Source organism: Pinus tabuliformis, chromosome 7, assembly GCF_031772625.1.
Source record: "Pinus tabuliformis cultivar Carrire ecotype Pingquan chromosome 7, CPIR1, whole genome shotgun sequence".
Classification (NCBI taxonomy): Eukaryota; Viridiplantae; Streptophyta; class Pinopsida; order Pinales; family Pinaceae; genus Pinus; species Pinus tabuliformis.
The window spans coordinates 1,188,625,053-1,188,648,372 of record NC_142293.1 but is presented as its reverse complement, the minus strand read 5'-3'; positions in this window follow the sequence as shown (position 1 = coordinate 1,188,648,372).

The window sequence follows — 23,320 nt, the reverse complement described above, 5'->3', positions numbered from 1 at the left end:
TGTTGATGAAAATGCCTGTATGAGTTTTTGGAAGCTAAATCTTTAAATTCACTCCGTGAGTCTTTGCATTCATTCCTTTTGCATAGCCGTCATGACTTTTTGAATTAAGATAAGTGTGGAATTCTCGATATTTCGAGCTCTACGTGATGGGTTACTTCCTCTATTTCTTTTGTTATCACATTCACATTAAAGTAAATGATTTGTAACTCCTTGGGCGATTTTGGCCTCCTTTGGTTGATACTTTATATCACTGATGTACTAGGCACTGGTCTCTTAGCAATCCAGAGGATGTCTCTAGAATCAACAACAGGTTGATTAGGTCCCTGACATTGGCCACATAATAAGGAATAATCAGTACATGCAAGTCATCAATTTATATTGGCAAATGTTTTTTTTTTGGGAAATACTATTTTGGACTGACATGAATCCCACCTGGATATCCTCCACTCCTTCGAACACATGCACAAGCATCTTAGAAATATAGATAAATGAATGGAGCAAATTGAGCATCACCTTGGAATTCCTCCAATAACTTGGCAAACCTTTGCCGACCTAACTGCCCCTATTCTAGTAACAATATTTGACTTGGATCCCTCTATATAATGACTAAAATTTTGATGTATGATTGATCAGCTTATGTCATTTTTGTAATTTTCCACCTAGGGATGTATATCAAAAGTAGCATGTTTAGTTTTGGCACTCTTGAGATTGAATTGACTCTCAGTTCTTTAAGGAGGGTCCACTTTTGATTTTGGTCTAGTCTTCCCCATGAGAGACCTGCCTAATTTTTGGAACTACTACGCAATCCCTTATTTATTCAGTGAATAGAAAATTTACCTCCCCAAAAAAAGAAGTATATATAAAATACAAACTCTAATTCAAATCAATAAACATTACATTATGATACTCTTTATTAATAAGTATATTAAAAAAATTTACACATAAATCAAATTACATATTAAATCCTCCATCAAATTGTTTCTCTAGAACTCTTGAAGTCATATGCATCTTATACATGCACCGCATACATGTTTTTATCTATATCTTATGGTTGTCTTCGATACCCTAAAATTCTACTCTACATTTGTGTATATTATGTATATAATATTCATATCTTAGATAACCCTCAATGCCCACACATCCTTTTATATACTCCACTAATATCCATTCATTGTACTAGTAACCAACCTATATCCATTTTAACTTCAGATCTACGAAGCACCGAGAGAGATCAAATCTCTTTTCACTCTAAAAAAGGTTTGCATCTAAAAAGATTTGATCCCTCACAGTGCTTGACTTCAGATCTACCAAGCACCGAGATGGATCAAATCTCTTTTCACTCTAAAAAAGGTTTGCATCTCAAAATATTTGATCCCTCACAGTGTTTGTTAGATCCATGGATCTAGGCTAGTTTTATTGATAATTATAATTAATTATAACTATCATTATTAAAAAAATAAGTGTTATGTAATTAGTCGAAGTTAAAATGTTTTATTGATAATTATCATTATTAGTTATTTATTTTGTAATTTTAATTTTATTTTATTTTGACCAAGTCAAAATTTTTATTGGACATTACAACATCTCTACATACTGGGCTAGAGGAGTGCCTATCCAGGCAATTAGTTTTAATATTTTATTATTTTTTAATTGAGTCCACATGTAATTTTTTTATGTATGGTGAAATGAAATGAAATGATATTTTAAGGTCCACGAGACTAAAAATAGTCTATGAGACCATTAGTTCCCTACTTTCACTTTTTGCAATTCAATCCTTTTCTGATTCAAATTGATGATGAGATGGCCCAACCTTCCAACAATCCCCTCACTAAAAAGACAATGCCAAGAAATTGATGCTAACATGTTCTCATAACTTTCTTTGATGTCTTTGAATGCATCACATTCCAAAATGAAATGTTTTTCCTATTCCACAACCCCAAACATGCAAAATGTACACACCTATTCTTCCCAAGCTTCTTTAGGCCTTTTCCACCATCTTGTTTTAGATCGAAGCTGATGCGAGTTGCTCCCTAATTGAGAAATAAGAAACTTTTCCCTCCACAATATGCTAGCTCCAATGAACTCTTTTGTTGTAAATCACACATAGGGTTGAATTCCTCAATGTAGTACTTTTTCTTTCTACCCAACTCTTTTCCCCATTTTATGAAACTTCTCCATAACAAAATCATTTAGCTCCTTGCTATTTGTAGGACAGGGATTGAGGTAGATATTCCATTTTTGCATCCATGTGTAGTTTTGTTTCATCCATGTTTTCTTTCTTTCACTCATGCCTTAATTGAAGATAACATTAGGCCATCTACCTACTCTCATTTTCTCAATTATTTTTAGATATCTTATGAGCCACACCATAGAAATTGCTTCAATGGGAGTTGCTCATGTTTCACTCAACATTATCTCATAAGGTACTGAACTTTTTATTTTGAACTTGCTCATGATCAAGCGTTTTTGGATTTTCTCAATTTGTTTCCATTTTGAGATGGGGGTGCTGCTAGCCCACAATTCACACCCATATAGCATCACTGGACAAACTAGGAGTCCAAAAAGCACTTTAATCGTTTCAAATCCCATAACTCTGCCTCTCTACATCTGTTTTGAAGAGCGTATAATGCTTTCCACCCTCCTAAAATTCTCTTCTTTCTGCAGTCCTCCCAATTGAGTTTGTTGTTGAAATCAATCCTTAGGTACTTATACTCATTTACTTCTTCAAGAATGTTGTCTTCAAAGAAGAAAGTATGCTGGCTCTGCTTCCTTTTATTAGAGAAAATGGAAACTATGAGACAAATCTTATCTATAATGATGAGCTCACAATGAACATTTACACCACTACAACATCTCCCTATACCTTATTGCATTTATATTTAATTTAAAAAAGTTATAAAATAAAAATAAAGTAAAATATTTTGATTTTGAAACATTTGGTAGATCTAGAGTTGAGAAGGTTGGTTATATTATTAATTAATTACAATTATTGTTGCACCAAGAGGCCCTCTCCAACTTAGTATGGAAGAAATTTTGTAACGATAGGTTATGTTATGTAAACATTTTGACTTGGTCAAATTACATGAAAATAAAAACAAAAATAAAAATAAATTACAATTAAAAAATAAATAAAATATAAAAAATGTAATTAATAATTATAATTATTAATTAAAACATTTTGACTAGGTCAAATCTCTTTTCAATCTAGAATAGGTTTGCACCTCAAGAGATTTGATCCCTATCCGCTTTTGGTAGATCGAGAGTTAGGATGGATCTGCGCAAATGTTTAACATTCGCTCAATTAACAATAATAGAAGGTTAAAAAATAATATAGAGCCGAGTATGGTGGAGATGTTGCAGTGTAAACACTTAAATCTTGGCTCAAAAAATAATACAAAGTTAAAAGTACTAAAAATAGTAAAATTCAATTTGTTATATTGTAATTTTGTTTTGTAGGGAAACTTAGCCCCTCCAATTGATCAATGCTATGCCCTGAGAAAAAATTCATAATGATGATAAGTTACATTGGTCAATGCTAAATTAATAATGGTTGATAGATAAATCATCTTATAATCTTGTTTTGGCAATAACTAATAAATTGAGAGGTGAAGTGAATAAGTAAATTGCTCGCTGAAGCAAAAGAATTTGCAAAAATATTGTTGGGTAGTAACCACTAGTAAGTCTACACATTTACAATTTTACTCCTACATAAGTGCTAAAGAAAACAAAAATAATGGTGGGATGTAACTCCAATAAGTATATTTTTTACATCTTATTCCTATCCATTTGTACTGCAAAGTCTTGCTTAAATGATGGTGGCAAGTAATTGATGGTAGATATGTTATTTACTCGAGTGTAAGTTTTTTTCAAGTATTTTGTTTTTGGATGGTTTTTCTCCAAAATTAAGGATAAAAAATCACTACACAAATATCTAAAAATCAGGCACGAATATTGCAACCATATCCATAAATTATGACATAAAATGTGTAAGACACTTATCCACATGGCATTATATTGTGCAAAGGCTGCAATAAAACCTTCAAGTTATGGTCAAATCAAATGTTTGATTTTTTTTAATAATATTGAAAAAAATATATATGTATTTAATCATTATAATTTGCATTTGACAATACTAAACTAATAGTGATCAACACATATAGTCCTTCCTCTGCAAGGACTAATAATCATTCCATAACCATATTTAAATTTAATTAATAAGCATATAAAAACTTAATAACTTACAATATAACAAGTGTTTTAGCCATGGATATCCACCTCCAATTTACCATGGATATTAAATTTAACTTGTAAATAGGTTTTGTTACAATACCATGCGCCAATACCATAGCTTATCAATATCACATGCCGAAAAACCATAACTAATTTCACAATAAAAATAAAATTATAAAATATTTTAGACATTACATATAACATTGATTGCATAGAGTGAAAATTCTCCATCATATGGATGGAGGGGGAGAGAAAGAGGAAGAGAGAAGGGGGGGGGGGGGGAGGGGAGGGGGGAGAAGGAGTGAGGGATATAGTGAGAGTGGGAGGGCAGAGAGAGAGAGAGAGAGAGAGAGATAGAGAGAGAGAGAGAGTGATGGGGAGGAGAGAGAGAGGTGTAAGAGAGGGGTAGAGAGGAGGGGAGGTAGAGAGAGAGATGGAGTTGAAGGGGAAGAGAGAGGGACGAAAGAACAAAGACATAGAGAGGTAGAGATAGAGAGAGGGAGTGACAAGGAAGAGATGGAGAGAGAGGGAGAAAGGAGAGGAGGGTAGACAGAGACGAGAGGAGAGAGAGAGAGGGAGAAAGGTAAAAGAGAGAGAGAGAGGGAGACACAAAGATGGAGGGGGGAGAGAAAGAAGGAGAGAGAGGGGGATAGTGATAGTGTTGGAGGGTAGAGAAAGAGAGGTGGGGGGGGGAGATAGGGAGGTGGGAGAGAAAAGAAGAGAAAAGGAAGAGGGAAGGAAGAGAGAGAGGATTTGAGAGAGAGCAGGAGAGAGGGAGGAAGAGAGTAGAGAAGGAGGGAAGAGAGAGGGAGAGGAGAGAGAGGACTTGAGAGAGAGTAGGAGAGAGGGAGATGAGAGAGAGGACTTGAGAGAGAGTAGGAGAGAGGGAGGAAGAGAGTAGAGAAGGAGGGAAGAGAGAGGGAGAGGAGAGAGAGGGAGAGGGGAGAGATGGATCCAACCTAGATATGGCATGTGTGTATATAAAAACCAACCTAGATCCATCTCAAACCTAGATCTATCAAGTGCGAAGAGGGATCAAATCTCTTTTCACTTTAAAAGAGGTTTGTATCTTAGGAGATTTGGTCCGCTTGATAGATCTGGGGTTAAAGATGAATCTAGGCTGGTTATTTTTTAATTGAGCCCACATGTAAATGTTTACAAACATTTACACCACTAAAACTTCTCTGCCATACCTTTTTGATTTTAAATTTAATTTAACAAATGTTATAAAATAACACTAAAAAAAATAAAAATATTATAAAATATTTTGATTTTGAAATGAGTTATGATTTTTGGGAAAGTGGTATTATAAGCCAAGGTACTGGCCCATGATATTGTAACAAAGCCTATTTGGAAGTTAATAATATCCATGGTAAAATGGGGTTGAATATTCATGGAATCTTGTTATATTGTAAGTACTAAATTTATATGTGCTTGTTATGGGTGGCAGGAGGGGGGGGGGGGATTTTAATAAATCTCGATGGAATAACCGAAGCAAAATTTTTATGGAGTCTTGGAAGAATATTGAATAACCAAGCAAAGATGTGTGGTCTCTTGTAGGGCCTATATATCACTAAAGGCAAAGGAGTGGAAAATCTAATCATCTTAGGGGATTCTCTAATAACGATCCATCATTTGAATCCAAATAAGCTCCCAAAAGACAACTCCCTTTCCATAATTCTCTAGAGAATTAGAAATTTGATGGCATTATTCCGCTATAGGGACTCTTATCATATCCTTAAAACCAATAATTTGGAAGCAAATACGATGGCAAAACTGGATGACACTTTGGAAGAAATTGAGCTAAGGATAAATGAGAAAATATCATGTTATTTAATTCCCTAAGTTCATTAATGACATTGGAATATTGGATTAAGTGTCACTATTCTTAGAATTGGGAAATTTCAATTTTCAATCACATTAAATCTTTCATCCTTCTTAATCCCTCATTATGCCTCATAAAACTATTGAGTAATGATGGCATTCAAGCGTATGGAAGGATAATCGTTGGCACTATTTCCCCTCAATATGTGTCCTATTATCTATGCTCTCATCATGCACATCCATTATCCTCTGGCTCGCATGCTTGAAACATCAAATTTAATTGGCTAAAGCATTGGAAAGACCGTTGAACGAGCATAATGATGAATAATATAGATCAAGGCAAGGAGAAATTTATTGCAGATATGATGCAATTCATACAAATGGGTAGGGATCGTAGTGTTAAATTGGCAAGGGATCTTCCCTTATAGCCATTCAATTCCATGCTCATCCCTTTGAGTCTTCTACCCTCCCAAGTGTTTGAGAATTTGGCCCTGGTTCATCACCCAGTATCAATTATGGCATTAAGCAGGTTTCTATGGTGGCATCTCTACGAAGAGATCCAATTTAGGCTTCAATTTCTCTTAATTGTGACAATGTGGGTAAATCACTCTTGTTCGTGGGAATTGTGGTGCTTGGGGCTTTCTAGTTCGGAGGCCAACCAATTGGACCCGAGAAAGTTTGGTCTTAATCAACTCAATTTGTAGTAGTTCTCTCTCAAGGAAGCTTTATCGACTGATTGATGAAGTTGATGCCTTGACTACCATGGTAATGGATTTGAAACTCGACAAGGATTCTTATGCAAATATGGACAATCAACATGAGAACACCAGCAAGTGTGAGATCAACCTCCATAGGTCAACCAATAACAATGAATAATATTTCCTGATACCCCATGAAAGGGATCTTTTGTCTTATGTAAGTAGGCAGAGGAAAGGTAGTCTAATATTTTTTGGAAGTAGTCTTACGCTTTGTAATCATGATGTTATGACAGAGTCAGTCATGGTCATTTTGATTCAAGTCTTCAGGTTTAATTTTGTAATCCTGCAGTTGTGTCAAGTGTCGAACTTTAGTCACTTTTTGGGGTTATAAGCAGAGAAGAATAAAGTAGTTTTTTTATATCTAGTCTATCTGAATTCTGAAGATGTAACCCCCGTGTATTTTGCTGCGACTGAGTGCAAATTTTAGACAATTCCACTCATTTATTTTTTTATTATTTATTTATTTATATATGCTTATTAATTAAATTTAAATATTTTTATGGAATCATTAATTTAAATTATATGGTAAAATAGATCTTAATTTATAACTATTACTTAAATGTTATACATTTTAAAGTGATATGTATATTATTATTTTACAATATTAAAAAAAAAATTGATTTTAGAAAATGTTTACATCTAATGTCTAACATATATATATATATATATATATATATATATATATATATATAATATATATATATATATATATATATATATATATATATTATATATATATATATAATATATATATATAATATATATATATATATGTTAGACATTAGATGTAAACATTTTCTAAAATCAATTTTTTTTTTAATATTGTAAAATAATAATATACATATCACTTTAAAATGTATAACATTTAAGTAATAGTTATAAATTAAGATCTATTTTACCATATAATTTAAATTATATAAATATATATATATATATATAACTCTAATTAATCATAATCTAATGAAACTAATCAAAGCATAACAAGAGCCATAGCTAGAACATGCTATAGAACCATGCTTATAACCAACATATAACCAGAATATTAACCAGGACAGAATAATCATCAAATCAACATAATAACAAGTACAAGTGCTCATAAATCACAATAGGAAAATATCTCTTATTAACATATGCAAAAGGCAACTAAGTCAGGGACTTCCATGTACCACCTGACCATAGATTGAGCTGAACCAAATCTTTATTTCAGCCAATCACCCCTGTGCCATATTCCAAGCATGAATGTGGGTTTTGATGGGATAAACAAAGATATAAACAACCAAGGGAATCCAAAGGTTAAACCATCTCCACCCTCAAACTACCGCGATCTCGCCCAAACCGGTCAAGAGATCATAAAACCAAAACACTCTTGGATGCCTCAAAATTCCTTCATCACCCCTTGAGAAAGTTTCCTATCTCCACCCACCTGTTGAGGCCTTCACGGAGAAAACCATCTCCACTCCCAACCATTGGGAATTTTCCTAAGACCACCTCACCCAAATCCAAAACCTTCCGATAATCCTAAGCTCAACCCGAAATGAATCCCATCACACTATGGTTATCCAGGAAATGGCAAGGCAAGTCTGAAACTACTGTCAAACCCGTTAAAACCCATGCAAATGACAACAAATGAATGAATTAATGTACCATGCATACACACCTCAACTAGGAAATCGCACATGCAATTTGTTACCTGCAAAATCCTCATGCTAAAGCTATTGATCCAACCTTATCCTCACTTTCCTTGCTTGTCCTTTTAATTTCTTTGCTTGCTTGCTCACTTTCTCCTCTTGGTGCTCTTTTCTCTCTTAAACTAAATCCAAATCCAAACTGACAAAAGATAAAACCAACAAAATCTCAACTGACATAAGCTAAAACCAACAAAAGTTGTGAACTAGTTCTCTGATGCCTTTTAATGACCGAGGCCTCTATTTTCTTCATTTTCCTTCATTTTCCTTCTAATTTCCCTCTCATGCAAATTTGTGTCTCTTCACCTTCCTTTTCTCCTATTTTCCTTTATTTTCATAAATATATGCCAATTAATGCCTCTTTTCTTTCACCAATGCCTTTGCTAATTTCCTTAGCCATTAATAAACTGAAAATGATGCCCACTATAGTGCTTTGCCCAACATTCAACTTGGAATACATGTTCCATGACCCTGGTCTTATTTTTCCTGTATTATTTTCATTACATGAACTTTTAGCCCAGGGTTGTTACAAACCCCCCCTCAAGGGAACATTTTCCTCGGTGTTCTATGACGCCTATGACTCTAAAATTGCTAAAAACAAAACATACGCATATGGAGCTTTACAACACAACTTGATGTAGTATTTACAATGAACATCTACTACAAACCATGACCAACATGACAAACATGAAAATCATACCACTTATTGAAGCTTTATAACACAACTCATTGTGGTATCTACAACCATATACATATACTGAAACTCATTCACTTGACCTAGTAAATAATGAAGGATACAAAGCCTACATCTGAACAACCATCTCCCATGTAGCTTCATTGGGCCCAAAGTGTTTCCACTGCACTTTAACTTGCTCGATTGCTTGGTTCCAAAGCATGAGTTGTTTATGTTGTAATATGCACTGAGACTCTCGCTGGAGTTCTCCCTTTGGTTCCACCTGCAATAGATACCAGTCAATCACATGATCAACATCCTAGACATACTTATTAAAGAATGAAACATGGAAAACATCATGGAATTTCATTGTCAGAGGCAGTGCAAGTATGTAGTCCACTAGTCCAATCCTCTCAAGGATCTCAAAAGGCCCACAATATTGAGGTTCCAGCTTGCCACATGACCCAATACCTAAGGAGCTCTTCTTGGAGTTGATGCACAAGTACAAATGCTACCCAACCTGAAACTCCTTAAAAACCCTATGTTGATCTGCATAACTCTTCTACCTATCACATGTTGCCTTTAAATTCCTCTTAATAACCTGCATTTCATGTTCCATATCTACCAACATGTCCAGTCTAATCAATGCCATGTTCACTGGATCACTCCAATAGATAGGAGTATTACAACTCCGCCCATAAAGAACCTCAAATGGACTCATCTTTAAGGATTCATGATACACGTTATTATGAGAAAACTCTACTAGTGGAAGATACTCTTCCCACTTCCTCTGTTGATGCATGACGTACGTCCTCAAAATGTCCTCAAGTATCGTGTTAACTCTCTTTGTATATCCATTTGTTTGTGGATGATAAGTTGTACTGAAAGCCAAATTTTTTCCCAAACCTGCAAACAACTCCTTCCAAAACCTGCAAGTGAACTTGGCATCTTTGTATGATATAATTTCTTAGGAAAACCATGCAACGTTACTATCTCACCGATGAAAATATGAACTAGTTGAATTCGTAGACTTAACTACAATGAAGTGAGCTACCTTACTTATCCTGTCAACCACAACTAGGATGGAATCATACTGCTTCAATGCCCTTAGGAAATCTATAATGAAGTCTATAGAAATGACCTCCCATTTCCACTATGGAATTAGAATCAGCTATAATAAACCACATGGATCTTACACTTTGTTTTTACTTGCGACAATCCAAACATCTCACAACAAAATCAACCACCTCTTTCTTCAAGTTTGTCCAATGATAGAACTTCTTAACTATTTTTAGTGTCTTCTGGTATTTTGGGTGACCTAAATACGACTTGACATAAAACTCTATCAATATAAGATTCTTTACCTCACTGTCATCTGGTACATAAATCTTGTTCCTGAATCTAACCATGCCATTTGTTGTGAAATGATACTCCTCATCCCTATCTCCTACACCCTGTTATTGTAACCTATACCTCAACTGTTGGTACCTATCATCAAGTTGTCATGCCTGAAAGTGTTGGGTGCAAATAAGGTGTCTTTTAGAACTCTTAAATGCCTCACATTAATTATCAACCTGGGTAAGTCTTTTTGTTTCAAGAGTGTACACAATATGTGCAAGTGATGTAAATCATTGAATCTACAAAGAGTAATGCTTTAAAATAACTTATTTATTTCAATACAAGAGTAAATGGATCAAACCATAAACTACCAACTTGTAACTTCAAGGAAATTAACTTATTCAAACATCAAAACTCAATCTTAATCGAAATCACAATTCAATCTTAACCGAAAGTTCTAACTGCATTTACGTCAACCGAGTGCACCATCGTGATAACATAGCTCTTTCAACTGAATCTAGACTTCTACATAAAAGTAATACATCTGATGTAATCAATAAAACTCTAGCTTTCAATTAACAAGAAATGATTCTTATCTATCAATCAAATCAATCCACGACATAAATAAATGAAGCCAATCAACAACAATAAGAATTAATGCAGTGAATACTCAAACTCAACACTAGTGAAAGTAAATCAATCGTAAAGCTATAAAACAGAGTAATTAAACTTTGCAGTAAAAGAAAGGTAAACTATAAAATAGGGAACAATAGTGAAATCCATTAGTGACTGGGCCCAAGCCGCCAGTGATTACTACTTGATTACTTCAGAATCTTGTAAATGAACAACAACGCAAATTATATATTATTCATCAAATCCAAATGTCATTACAGCACGATGTCCTTCAGAATAACGCTCTGTATATTAAAATTACAACTGAAGTAAAAGGCAAAAAGTTAAGTCTTATATTCTATTCGTCTTTTCCCTCTTATAGTCAAAGAAGAAAAGAGGTAAATGCAATTCCTCAGGATCAGGAGATCCTGAGGAATTCGCAACTAAATGTTGTTTTCAGATAGTCTTCTATCTTGCACTAATCCTCCTGATTCACTTCTCGATTTGACTGCACAAGATGTGTCTGTTTTCTTTGTTTAGCCTTTGCTTTTCAATAGTTTGAACAACAACTGTTCCATTCACCAATTTCTACATAATAAACAACTAAAGTTAGTTTTGATAGTCAAATCACATCAAAAGCAGTTTCATTCATTTTCATTCGAAATTTTATCAAAACCATATTACATCATGAGACAAATGCATAAAAAGGAGGAAAAAGATAGTGTAATCAAGGGTAAATTTATACCAGTTGCACGACCCAACATACTCCCCTGCTTACCTTGTTTCACGTCCTCGTGAACATAAATATTTATTATGTAACGCAGTTAAAGAGTAAGCAGGAAATACTTTTTCTTCTATCTAACCTAAAACCGTGCTTTTGTATTAAATCTGCAAAGGCTGTCCCTTCATGACCTTCATGCAACTCATAATCAGAATGGTATCCTTCAGGTGGGTACCAAATAATAGGACTCCTAAATTGACATCCCAGCCAATATGGTTCTTCCCTCGAGATAATATTACTATATGTGACAAAACGGCTTGCGGTAGCTTTAAAATTCTTGTAATTAAACGGTTGTCTGTCCTTGACACTATTGGTTGAGACTATCCATCTCTATTTGGATCCAAGCAAGGATCTTTCCTGAATGGATAAGAAATATGCCCTTCTCGTTTGCATGATTTCTTTATGTATAGGCCCCAAAATCTTAGTTACACCCTCCTGTGTCATGAGCCTTTTGTGTTTAACAAAAAGATGCAAGGGTTGAGTAGGCTCACTCCTTACCCACAAATCCAGTCCATGTTCTTTCCTTTGAAAGGCGTTATAAGCCTTAGACCACTTGAGAGTTGGTTTGGTGCAAAAGAAATAAAGGCATGGAAATGAATATCCCCAACAAAAGGGTTAGGATTATTATCCACCTCCCCTTCTAATACAAAATTGTGCAGATAAAATTCACAGAGGAGACGTTGGACTTTTATCCCATGCTCCTTACAACAATTTATGAATTTGTCAGTTGTCTTCAATTCAACTGACTTGTCGACCTTAACAACTATATATATATATATATATATATATATATATATATATATATATATATATATATATATATAGGTAAGCACCCACAGGGGATTTGAACTAGTGACCTATCACAAGGAGTGCCTTAACAGTGCACCCATTCACTGTCAATCCAAAGCCCCATGGGCTTTAACAGCTTTAATCTTTAACAACAAATATCTTTCTAATAAAAACAGAGCATAATTTGTGGTAGGAGACCTGCAAGATAAGACATCAGAGTATAAAGAGCAAATATCATCGATCTGACCTGTTAGCTCTGCTATAAACTTCACTGCTTAAAGGGTCGAATTCAGGACTGGTGGTTGGTTTGTGCCAAGAAAGGTGCTGGCAGTGGTCTTTTCTTCCTCCCTCCTTCATTTACATTATGACTTTATAGCTTTCCCCACCTCTATTTCCATATCCTCTTTCATTCTCATTATTTCCCCTAAGTCTCATTATTTCCTTCTTCCTATTCTTTATCCTTTGTAAACCCCGCCTAAACCCTGTTTTTACTGACTCCTAGGCATTAAAGTTTTAACATCATAAAGTTCCATGTAGGTCCCTTTAGGGGGTTAAAGCCTTTATCCGCTTAATTCCAAAGTCTATATGATATTATTATTTAACCGCGCATATAATAAAATCATAACCCCAAGCCTTAATAAAGCCCGGGCCCGCGACTTTCACCTGTCATATCCCCCCGTTAACCCTTGACCTTTTTCCGCCACCTGATTGCGCCCGCCATACAATCCAACACCATTCACTAGCCCTTTTCCCGCAAGCCGCACCTGTGATAGCTCGCGGGGAAGGCGGTTTCTAGCCGGACCTACTTGCCACGCAGCGCATTATCATTCGACCGCGCCTTCATGTACGTAAACCGCCCGACGCCGTAAGGCGGTGCGGGGAATACCGCCCGCCTCCCAAAACCGCTCTCCCACGTGTTAATGACCGCGCATCTTCCTCGTGCGATAACCGTCCGATCATCCATCGTATGATCTGACGGTCCACGTTTGCTCGTCTACGCTATCTCTGATAGCTCCTCCCGTGCGATCTCCGCCATTGATTTAAAGGATCCGACGGCAGAGATTGATTCCGCCGATTCAAGTCTGCTTCCACCATTCTGTTCTCGCCCATATCATGTTTTGTGCTCCCGAAGGAGGAAGGAGACCGCAATACTGCTCTCTGCACAGTTAAGGCTTCAACAACTGCAATTAAAGACAGGTTGGCCGAAGGACTAAAAGGACTACCTCGAGCAGTTAAAACATTTATCAGTTATGGGATTCAGTCAGTTAGCATTCCATCTGAGCAAAGAAGGACAACAAAATATCCAAAAGGGTTGATTTCATCCATTAAAACAGCCAAACTGCAGTAGAGGCCCATATCTAATTGTAAATGCGGTTGGTGGTTAGTTAAGACACCTCCATGCTTAGCCTAACAGAGCAATTTTGTAAACAGATTCTATATATACACAGAAACACAATGTAATAGGTTGATGAGTGTTATTTTTGCTGTAAGGTTCAACTTCTGGAGATTGTAACTGCTGTGATACCTGCAACATCTGGTCTTCATTTTTAGCTAATGCAAGCTTCTTTTGCTGTTAATTGCTCACTGTCCACTTCTTATTCTTGTTCCAGGCTGTTCCTATTTTGCATTTATTCATGTGTTGTTAATGTTTAGCATTAGAGGGGCTGTCATCCCACCTCTGTGTTAGGATTTAGCATGTATCATTGAATTTGTATGTAGGTTTCTATTCTTTTAATGCCAGAGAGCTATCATCTTGTCTGTGTATTTGAAAACAGATTTACAGGCCTTTTAACTGGTTGCAGCCAGCCATCACAGGGTCCTGTGCATCTGCCGGTGTGGTCAATCTTCTCCATCATCACATTTTCTTAAAAAAAACTGTGAGTAATTGGTGGTCTAAAGCCTTTTAGTTTGGGGGTGTTCACCCATGTTTGGGGTTAAGCATAGTAGAAGTGGTTATCTGGCTTGAATATGCAGCATTTGTTTCATTCATCCACCTTTTATCCAACATTTTGTTGAGTTTGTAATGTTCCCGAGCATCTCTGAGATACAACTTAGGAGAGTTTCTTGGGGTGATAACATTAATTGGCGCTGTTGCCCGGGAGAGGAGAATTGAAGCTCAGCTTCCCTGGGAGAACGACTCAGCTTCAAGCTTTGATGATAGACAAGGTTTGAACACAGATTTTGGTTGTAATCATTTATCTGGCGACTCCATTGGAGGAAGACCATCATTTGGCGACTCCACATTGCAGTTCTGGTGCAGTTGGTGAGGCATGTTTGAAGAAATCCTTAGAAGCCATCAGCTGAACCATTGCCTGATCCTGAGAAGATCGTTCAAAAAAAGAAAATATTGCAGTAAGGAGCATCAAAATCAGGTAAGCCTTGAAATTTTTATGTATCTCTGCCAGTGTAGAAATACCTTCAAAGATTCATACAGCTCCTTAGTCATTCATTTCCCTTTCGGATCTCAGTTGAAAGAAGCATCCATGTTGTCCATCATATTCCTCTATTTCTGCCATTACATTCATTGATTCATTCTACTCAACCCACCAGTGTCCTTTTACCTTACCTCAGTCATGGCAGGCCAGCAAGCCCTCACAAAGATAGAAAGGATAGTTGCTGCTAGGTATGGACCCTTAGTCTTGCCTACTCCTTTGAATTCCATGCCTGTAGGAGATGATCAAGAATTTATGCCAAAGTTTACTGGTGTAGAGGAAATATCAGCTGAAGAGAATTTAGAAGCCTTTTATAGCTATGCTAATAACCTGGATGTCAATGAAGAGGATGTCTGGATGAGGGTTTTTGTTCAAAGCCTAGATGGGAAAGCTACAAAATGGTTTAGAAATTTACCCTCTAGGTTTATTGCAGACATTGAGGCTTTAGATGATGTGTTTTTAAAGCACTGGGGAAATAATAATGATCTTCTCTTTTATCATGATGAATTTGGGAGCTTGCAGAGAAAATATGGTGAGCTGCTGTTTGATTTCAACATTAGATTCAATCATATGTACAACAGAATGCCAGCTGAAGTAAGACCCACCCCTTCTTCTGCGATGATCATTTATGCTAATGCTTTCAATTCCCAATTCTGCCTGCTGTTAAGAGAAAGAGGATGCACTTCTTTGGTTGATATGCAAGCTGCAACCTTTGAAGTAGAGGCAAATATTATTGCTGCAGAAGGACTCGAAGGTGATGCTGAAAGAAGAAGACAGGGAGAAGAATCCTCATCATCCTATGATCCTGAAATAGATGAATTAGCTAGGATGATTGAGTTTTTGGCCTCTGAAGTTTCCAAATTAAAAGTTGAGCATAATTCTAAGGAGGTAGGAGCTCATTGTTCCATTTCTTTTCCAACTCCAAATCCATGTAGAGTAACACATGAGCAGTTGCAGATTTTGCAAAGAAATAAGATTACAAACGAAGATCAAAGGGTGAAGACCCTTTGTCAAAATATAGTCATGGAGGAAGTACAGTAGGAGGAGGAGGTCCATGTTTTGGAAGGTGCTCCTTTCCTAACAAGGGCTTCTTATGAGAAAGCAATATCCAAAGGCACTGCTCGGCAATTTGTCATAGCTGCAGAACAACAAATTGACCAGCAATGGCAGCCAACAGCAGATCCTTTCCTCCAAGAATTCGAGCCTAAGGCCAGCACATATTCTAATGGCTATGCGGATCTGCCAATTTTCAAGCCTGCTTTGGTCCCCAGTCCAGTGATTAAAAAGGGAGAGGAAAGCTCTCCATCATCTTTTGTCCCTCTGTCTGCTCAAGTGAAATTCCCTCAAAGTTTCCACTTAAACACTGAGGTAGAACAAAATCCAATGCTCAAGGCTGAAGCTGATCATCTCAGTCTTGATATTCCAAAACCTGCTCAGATGGCCTACACACAGAATAAAAGGGCAGCTTATCGGATGACAGAGGAAGAGGATGTGCAGTATTGGAATCCCTCCTTGGATGTGGGTTGTTTTGAGCAAGATACAGGAGCAGAAAACCTCTCTGTGTCCCCTGCACAAGAATACAATGGTGCATCTTTCATATTAGTTGTGCAGACTACAATAGACATAGACAAATACACAACATTCATGGTTATCCAGCAGGTGTACAAGTGCTCCCATGAAAAACATCCAAGGAGGAAAATACACAGAAGGGAAGTGAAGGTTGATCCATTTCTACCCATCAAGCTCAAATGTCCTAAATTGTTTGAGGTAGAGGATCAAATAAATCCTGTCTTGCTGCTATATGATGAACTGGATGACAGGCAACATTTTGATGGCCCAACAAATGGGCAATTTTTGAAGTTTAAGTTTTTCAGGCATTAATGATTGTAAGCTTTTTCTTTTACAAGTTTTAGTGTGGACCTAGTTTGACTCCATGCCCAGTGGATACTAGGCAAATATTTTTAAAGCTAAGTTTTGTATGAAGGCATTGGTCTGCAAGTTCTTGAGACCTCACAGGGAGGATCTCATCCCCAGAAGGAGCCAATTTAGCTCTGCTATAAACTTCATTGCTTAAAGGGTCGAATTCAGGACTGGTGGTTGGTTTGTGCCGAGAAAGGTGCTGGCAGTGGTATTTTCTTCCTCCCTCCTTCATTTACATTATGACCTTATAGCTTTCCCCACCTCTGTTTCCATATCCTCTTCCATTCTCTTTATTTCCCCTAAGTCTCATTATTTCCTTCTTCCTATTCTTTATCCTTTGTAAACCCCGCCTAAACCCTATTTTTACTGACTCCCAGGCGTGAAAATTTTAACATCATAAAGTTCCGTGTAGGTCCCTTTAGGGGGTTAAAGCCTTTATCCGCTTAATTCCAAAGCCTATATGATATTATTATTTAACCGCGCATATAATAAAATCATAACCCCAAGCCTTAATAAAGCCTGGGCCCGCAACTTTCACTTGTCATGTCCCCCCATTAACCCTTGACCTTTTTTCGCCGCCTGATTGTGCCCGCCATACAATCCAACGCCATTTTCTAGCCCTTTCCCCACAAGCCGCACACGCGATAGCCCGTGGGGAAGGTGGTTTCTAGCTAGACCTACTTGTCACGTGGCGCATTATCATTCGATCGCGCCTTCATGTACGTAAACCACCCAACGCTGTAAGGCAGTGCAGGGAATACCGCCCGCATCCCAAAACCGCTCTCCCGCGCATTAATGACCACACATCTTCCTCATGCGATAGCCATCTGATCGTCCATTATATGATCTGACGGTCCACATTCGCCCATCTGTGCTATCTCCCGATAGCTCCTCCTGTGCGATCTCCGCCGTTGATTTAAAGGATTTGACGACAATGATTGATTCCGCCGATTCAAGTCTACTTCCACCATTCTGTTCTCGCCCGTATCATGTTTTTTTCTCCCGAAGGAGGAAGGAGACTTCAATCCTGCTCTCTACACAGTTAAGGCTTCAAAAAATGTAATTAAAGACAAGTTGGCCGAAGGACAAAAAGGACTGCCTCGAGCAGTTAAAACATTTATCAGTTATGGGATTCATTCGGTCAGCATTCCATTTGAGCAGAGAAGAACAACAAAATATCTAGAAGGGTTGATTTCATCCATTAAAACAGTCAAACTACAGCAGAGGCTCATATCTAATTGTAAATGCGGTTGGTGGTCAGTTAAGACACCTCCACGCTTAGCCTAGCAGAGCAATTTTGTAAACAGATTCTATATATACCAAAAAACACAATGTAATAGGTTGATGAAGGTTATTTTTGCTGTAAGGTTCAACTTCTGGAGATTGTAACTGCTGTGATACCTGCAATGTCTGGTCTTCATTTTCAGCTAATGCAAGCTTCTTTTTTTGTTAATTGCTCACTATCCACTTCTTCTTCTTGTTCCAGGCTGTGCCTGTTTTGCATTTATTCATGTGCTGTTAATGTTTAGCATTAGAGGGGCTGTCATCCCACCTCTGTGTTAGGATTTAGCATGTATCATTGAATTTGTATGCAGGTTTATGTTATTTTAATGCCAGAGAGCTGTCATCCTGTCTGTGTATTAGAAAACAGATTTACAGACCTTTTAACTGGTTGCAGCCAACCATCACAGGGTCCTGTGCATCTGCTGGTGTGGTCAGTCTTCTCCATCATCACATTTTCTTAAAACTGTGAGTAATTGGTGGTCTAAAGCCTTGTAGTATGGGGGTGTTCACCCATGTCTGGGGTTAATCATAGTAGAAGTGGTTATCTGGCTTGAATATGCAACATTTGTTTCATTCATCGACCTTTTATCCAACATTTTGTTGAGTTTGTAATGTTCCCGAGCATCTCTGAGATACAACCTAGGAGAGTTTCTTGGGGTGATAACATGGCCCACGAACTTATTTAGCTTGGATTTTACATTCATCTGCTTTTCTTCCTCCTGCCTGAACTCATCAAAAGTTTCATTTTCAGTTATGGTCAATTCTCTGCATTACCTCTGCAACTCCTGATATTTTTGCGGAGGAACTGTCTCCTTCTGACATTGCTCTAAAGCAAGCTGGGCTTGTGCCAGCTCCTTTTGTAACTCTGAAAGAATATGATCATTGAATGATGGAGCATTATTGATTATTTCTTCTGTCTGGGTGCTTTTGTTCTGAGAGGGTAAACCCTTGGTCTGAGTAGACTTATCTATCAACTCTATGTGAAAGCTTGTTTGTGTGACCACTGTCTGAGTAGAAATAGTTCGGTTTGGGTTTCTATTGCCCTACCTTCACATATTTCTGTTTGTGTGGCGAAAATGACTAACTCAGTAGTAGTGCTCTAAGCTTCCCTATTTGCAGTCTCTTTCAATTTCCGACGTAGCCGCTTAACTGTCTTCTGGAGCTTTCTGTATTTCTTTCTCAACTTCCTTAACTTTGTTTCGGCTACTCGCTTCTTCTGAGGAGCATCCTTTGTAGAAATAGGTTTATCAATACCCTTTGTCTCTAAAGTTCCCGGTGCTCACCTTGGCTATGTTCCAATATAACTGTGTCACCTGATTGGTTATCAGATTCATGCATTATTTCTATGTCCACTTCCTCTTCCCGATGTATAGCTTCTGGGGAAGGCAAAATTTCTGTGTGACCAGAATCTTCTGAGGATTGAGCTTTGTTTAGATTCTGGTCAAGTGATCCTCTAGGTTGCATATATGCATTCAAATTTGCAAGAACCTGGGCCATCCCTTCCTCAAAGTCCTGCAAGAAATTATCTTGGGGGCTCATAGGTGGTGTTTGAGAAGGCCCTGCTTCATTTTCTTTTTTCATCATCATTTTGAAAAGAATTTTTGTTTCCCCTTGTTCTCGGTCATAATTGCATCCTTCCTCGAGTTCTGATTCAAAATTAGGTTCTTCCTTCTGTTTTGGTTCAAAGTTGGGCTCCTCCTCCTGTTCTTGTTCAGAATTAGGTTCTTCCTCTTGTTCTGCTTCGGAATTACCTTCTTCCTCTGGTTCTAGTTTAGAGTCTTGCACAGTAATTGGACTTGTTGGTTCTGCCGGCCATTCGGCGCTACCCCAAGGATCTACAAAAGTCCTCTAAATTGGGTTTAACCTTACTGAATGTCTGCGCTTATGGGGTCCTATTACTATATGAGTAGTTCATTTCCTCTCTGGAACAGGGTTCTTCTATTCAATTTCCACGGTTGCAGGGGTTTATACTACAGGTGTGAAGCAGGAAAGTGTTCCCTCTGCAGACAGAGGCAACCCCTCTAGCCCTAGAGTGGGTCTAGTAATAAACAAGGACAAATCAACAACAATTCTCCTTAAATAGTTCAAGTTAGAGGCCTACCTCAACCGGTGGTCGATGAGGTTCCGTTGCGCTGCTCTAGCTTCCGCTTCTTTCTCCTAATGAGTAATCAACCTGAAACAAAGCAAGGAAATACAACAAAGCACGTAACCGGATACAACAAAGAACTATTTACCCATAAGGTCAAGAAATCATGAGCTATCTAGTACATTGCATACGAGACATAGGAAAACATCATCGATTGTATTAAATATGAAAATAGAGTAAGCTTACAACCCAGGTCTTGACGTCACAAGCCTTCTCAGGAGGGTCCAGCCAACATGTTCCTCAAGCATTCACCCTTGAAGATGGATCTCCCAATACAAGTATCTCTCACTCACAAGTTTCACACAAGATCAAAAGCACTTCACAACCTTCCTCAAGCCCTCAAACAATCCCACACTTGTCACACCAGCTACCTATCAAGCTCACAACACTATCAACAACACTCCAAAGACTAAGAATTCCAAGCTAGCCAAAAACTAGCAACTCATAGCAATGGTGAAAGCTTAAATAGGAGAAGGAGTCTCCATTAATGGTGGGAAGATGAGCTTATCTCTAAGGAAGGCAGCACAAATGACGGAACAGTCATGCTAGAGAAGGGAGGGCGACATAAACAAGGCCAACAACCAGGTCTGGAGTCATCTGGAAGGCCGACTGTTAGAACAAACTCGCCCAAACTGGATCATCGCGGGTACATAACTGTACTGGAGTGCTGACATCGCTATTGCATAACGAAGAAGGTCATGTCATCGCGATAAAATAAAAGTAACAGTCGCGTTGTCTCATGAAATTTGACCATCGCGGGAATCACGTGTACTTCCGCGATGACAACGCGTATGGTCTGTTTTGGAGCGCTCATCATTGCGTTTATTTTGACAACAGTCACGATGATGCAAAAACTTTGGCAAAGTGGGTCATTTGGCAACATCAGAGAGCATGAGCATGAATGATTTAGACTCATGACACATTAGGAAGACTGGGATGAAGGTAGTGACAAATTACTGTGTAACAGGATGCCCCCTAAAGTATGAAGCCCGAGAGAGTGGGAGGGGTGAAATGCTTTACGAAACTGACTGACTTGGAACACAATCGGGAAGAACCAGCACGCAAGTACAACTAATATCTCTGATAATGAATTACATGTAGTCTAGGCATGGGTGCAGCCATCCAAAAGACATACGAAATAGGTCTGTGGTATGGACGCAGCCACCCAGCTAATGAGACCATGATGATAATAAAGGTATGGTCATAGCCATCCATGAAGACTCAGGTATGCTCGCAGCCATCCATCAATGAGTCATGTAATCATAAAACCAATCCACGCAGCCCGAACACGTGTAAGCTGAGTTCGGGGTCTTGAACCCATCCGATCATAGTACAAATCCTACCATGCAAATAGAGGTGCTGAGGTCAAGCATGATAGAATGTCGCTTGATTACTGGTCAACGATGAAAACCGTTAACAAGTGCGAGAGAAACCACCAATATTGCCAATGGCTCTCAAGGTACTGTCTAGTACAATCCACGAAGTGTGAAAAAGGGAGCTGAAGTCGAACACTCATGGACTCACCCAATCGATGACCAATGATGAAAGCCGACCGTCAGGTGTGAAGAACTTGCCATTGAGGCATGCAAGCTCTAAGGTACCAAAGGGGATCTCTAGGTCAATCTCCTGGATAATGAGCTGATGTTGACAGGAGACGACTCGTCATAGGAGGGCCATAATGTTTCCCTCATCAACGACATGAGATAAGGAACAAGTGGTAGATGGCGGAGCAGAGTACCAGAGGAGGAGGTGAGGGTGTAAACTGCAGAGGGATTATACTCTTGAACATATCGACAACATAACTCCGGAAGGGGGGCGACAACATTCAGGCAATGATGGAACAGAGGCACGAAGGAGGCGGCATCAATCGCATGAAATAAGGCTAGAATGATGACCCAAACCCCTGGAAGGGAAAATGACGATGTATGGATGACCCAACTCGACAAAAAGCAAAAGTGTCGATGTTCAAGAGTGACGAGCTGCCATAGACAATCAATGATAAACCTGTTTTTGAATCCAACCTAGTAATAGTTTAACGAGCCCTAGGAAGGAGAAGCTCGAGTCTCGTCATGATGACGAGTCAAATGTCGTCAGGTTTTAATGAGTCCGACATAGGTGAAACTCAGAGTCTTTTTCATGTTTAGAGAGTTCGAAAAAGACACAGAAAAGAAAACTCCAGGGGGGCCCTTTTTCGTAGAGTTGTGTCTCTCGAGCACGAAAAAGTATAAAACAATGCTCGAAAGAACCGCCCGACCAATATGATCGAGGAGTACTTTTCGTAAGTAGTAAGTTCGACCTGAAAAAGTAAAAAAGCGGTCAGAAGCACGTCGTTTCGTAGCCAATAATGAGTCTGAAACGACAAAAACCCGACGATCTTTTTAAGTTTAAATGGTCGAAAAAAGAGATTAAAGGTGACCACCTCTCGTTTCTTTTAACGAGTCAAGAGGGAAACTCGGCCATATTTTCATGTTTCAAGTGGCAAAAGAGCTTAAAGACGACTTTTCGGGATCAAGAGCGTATAAAACTATCGTAATTCCACCACCTGAGATCCTGCACAAAGAACACTACACACATAAACCCATTCAAGATAATATGAACAATGCGCATAAAAACATAGTTAAAAACCATATTTTGACCATGCATATAGCAAAAACCATGAGAAAAACCAACATTTATGAAATATAATATTTAATTTCACAAAATTACCATAAATATGGAGGTTAAACCATATTTTTTTACCATTGTTACCATTCAGCCATTGTGGAGCGACTTGGAGCATTGAGGTTGGCAAACGAAATTCAGCCCCGTACGTGCATCATTCGTCCCGAAACCAGTTCCAGGTAGACAC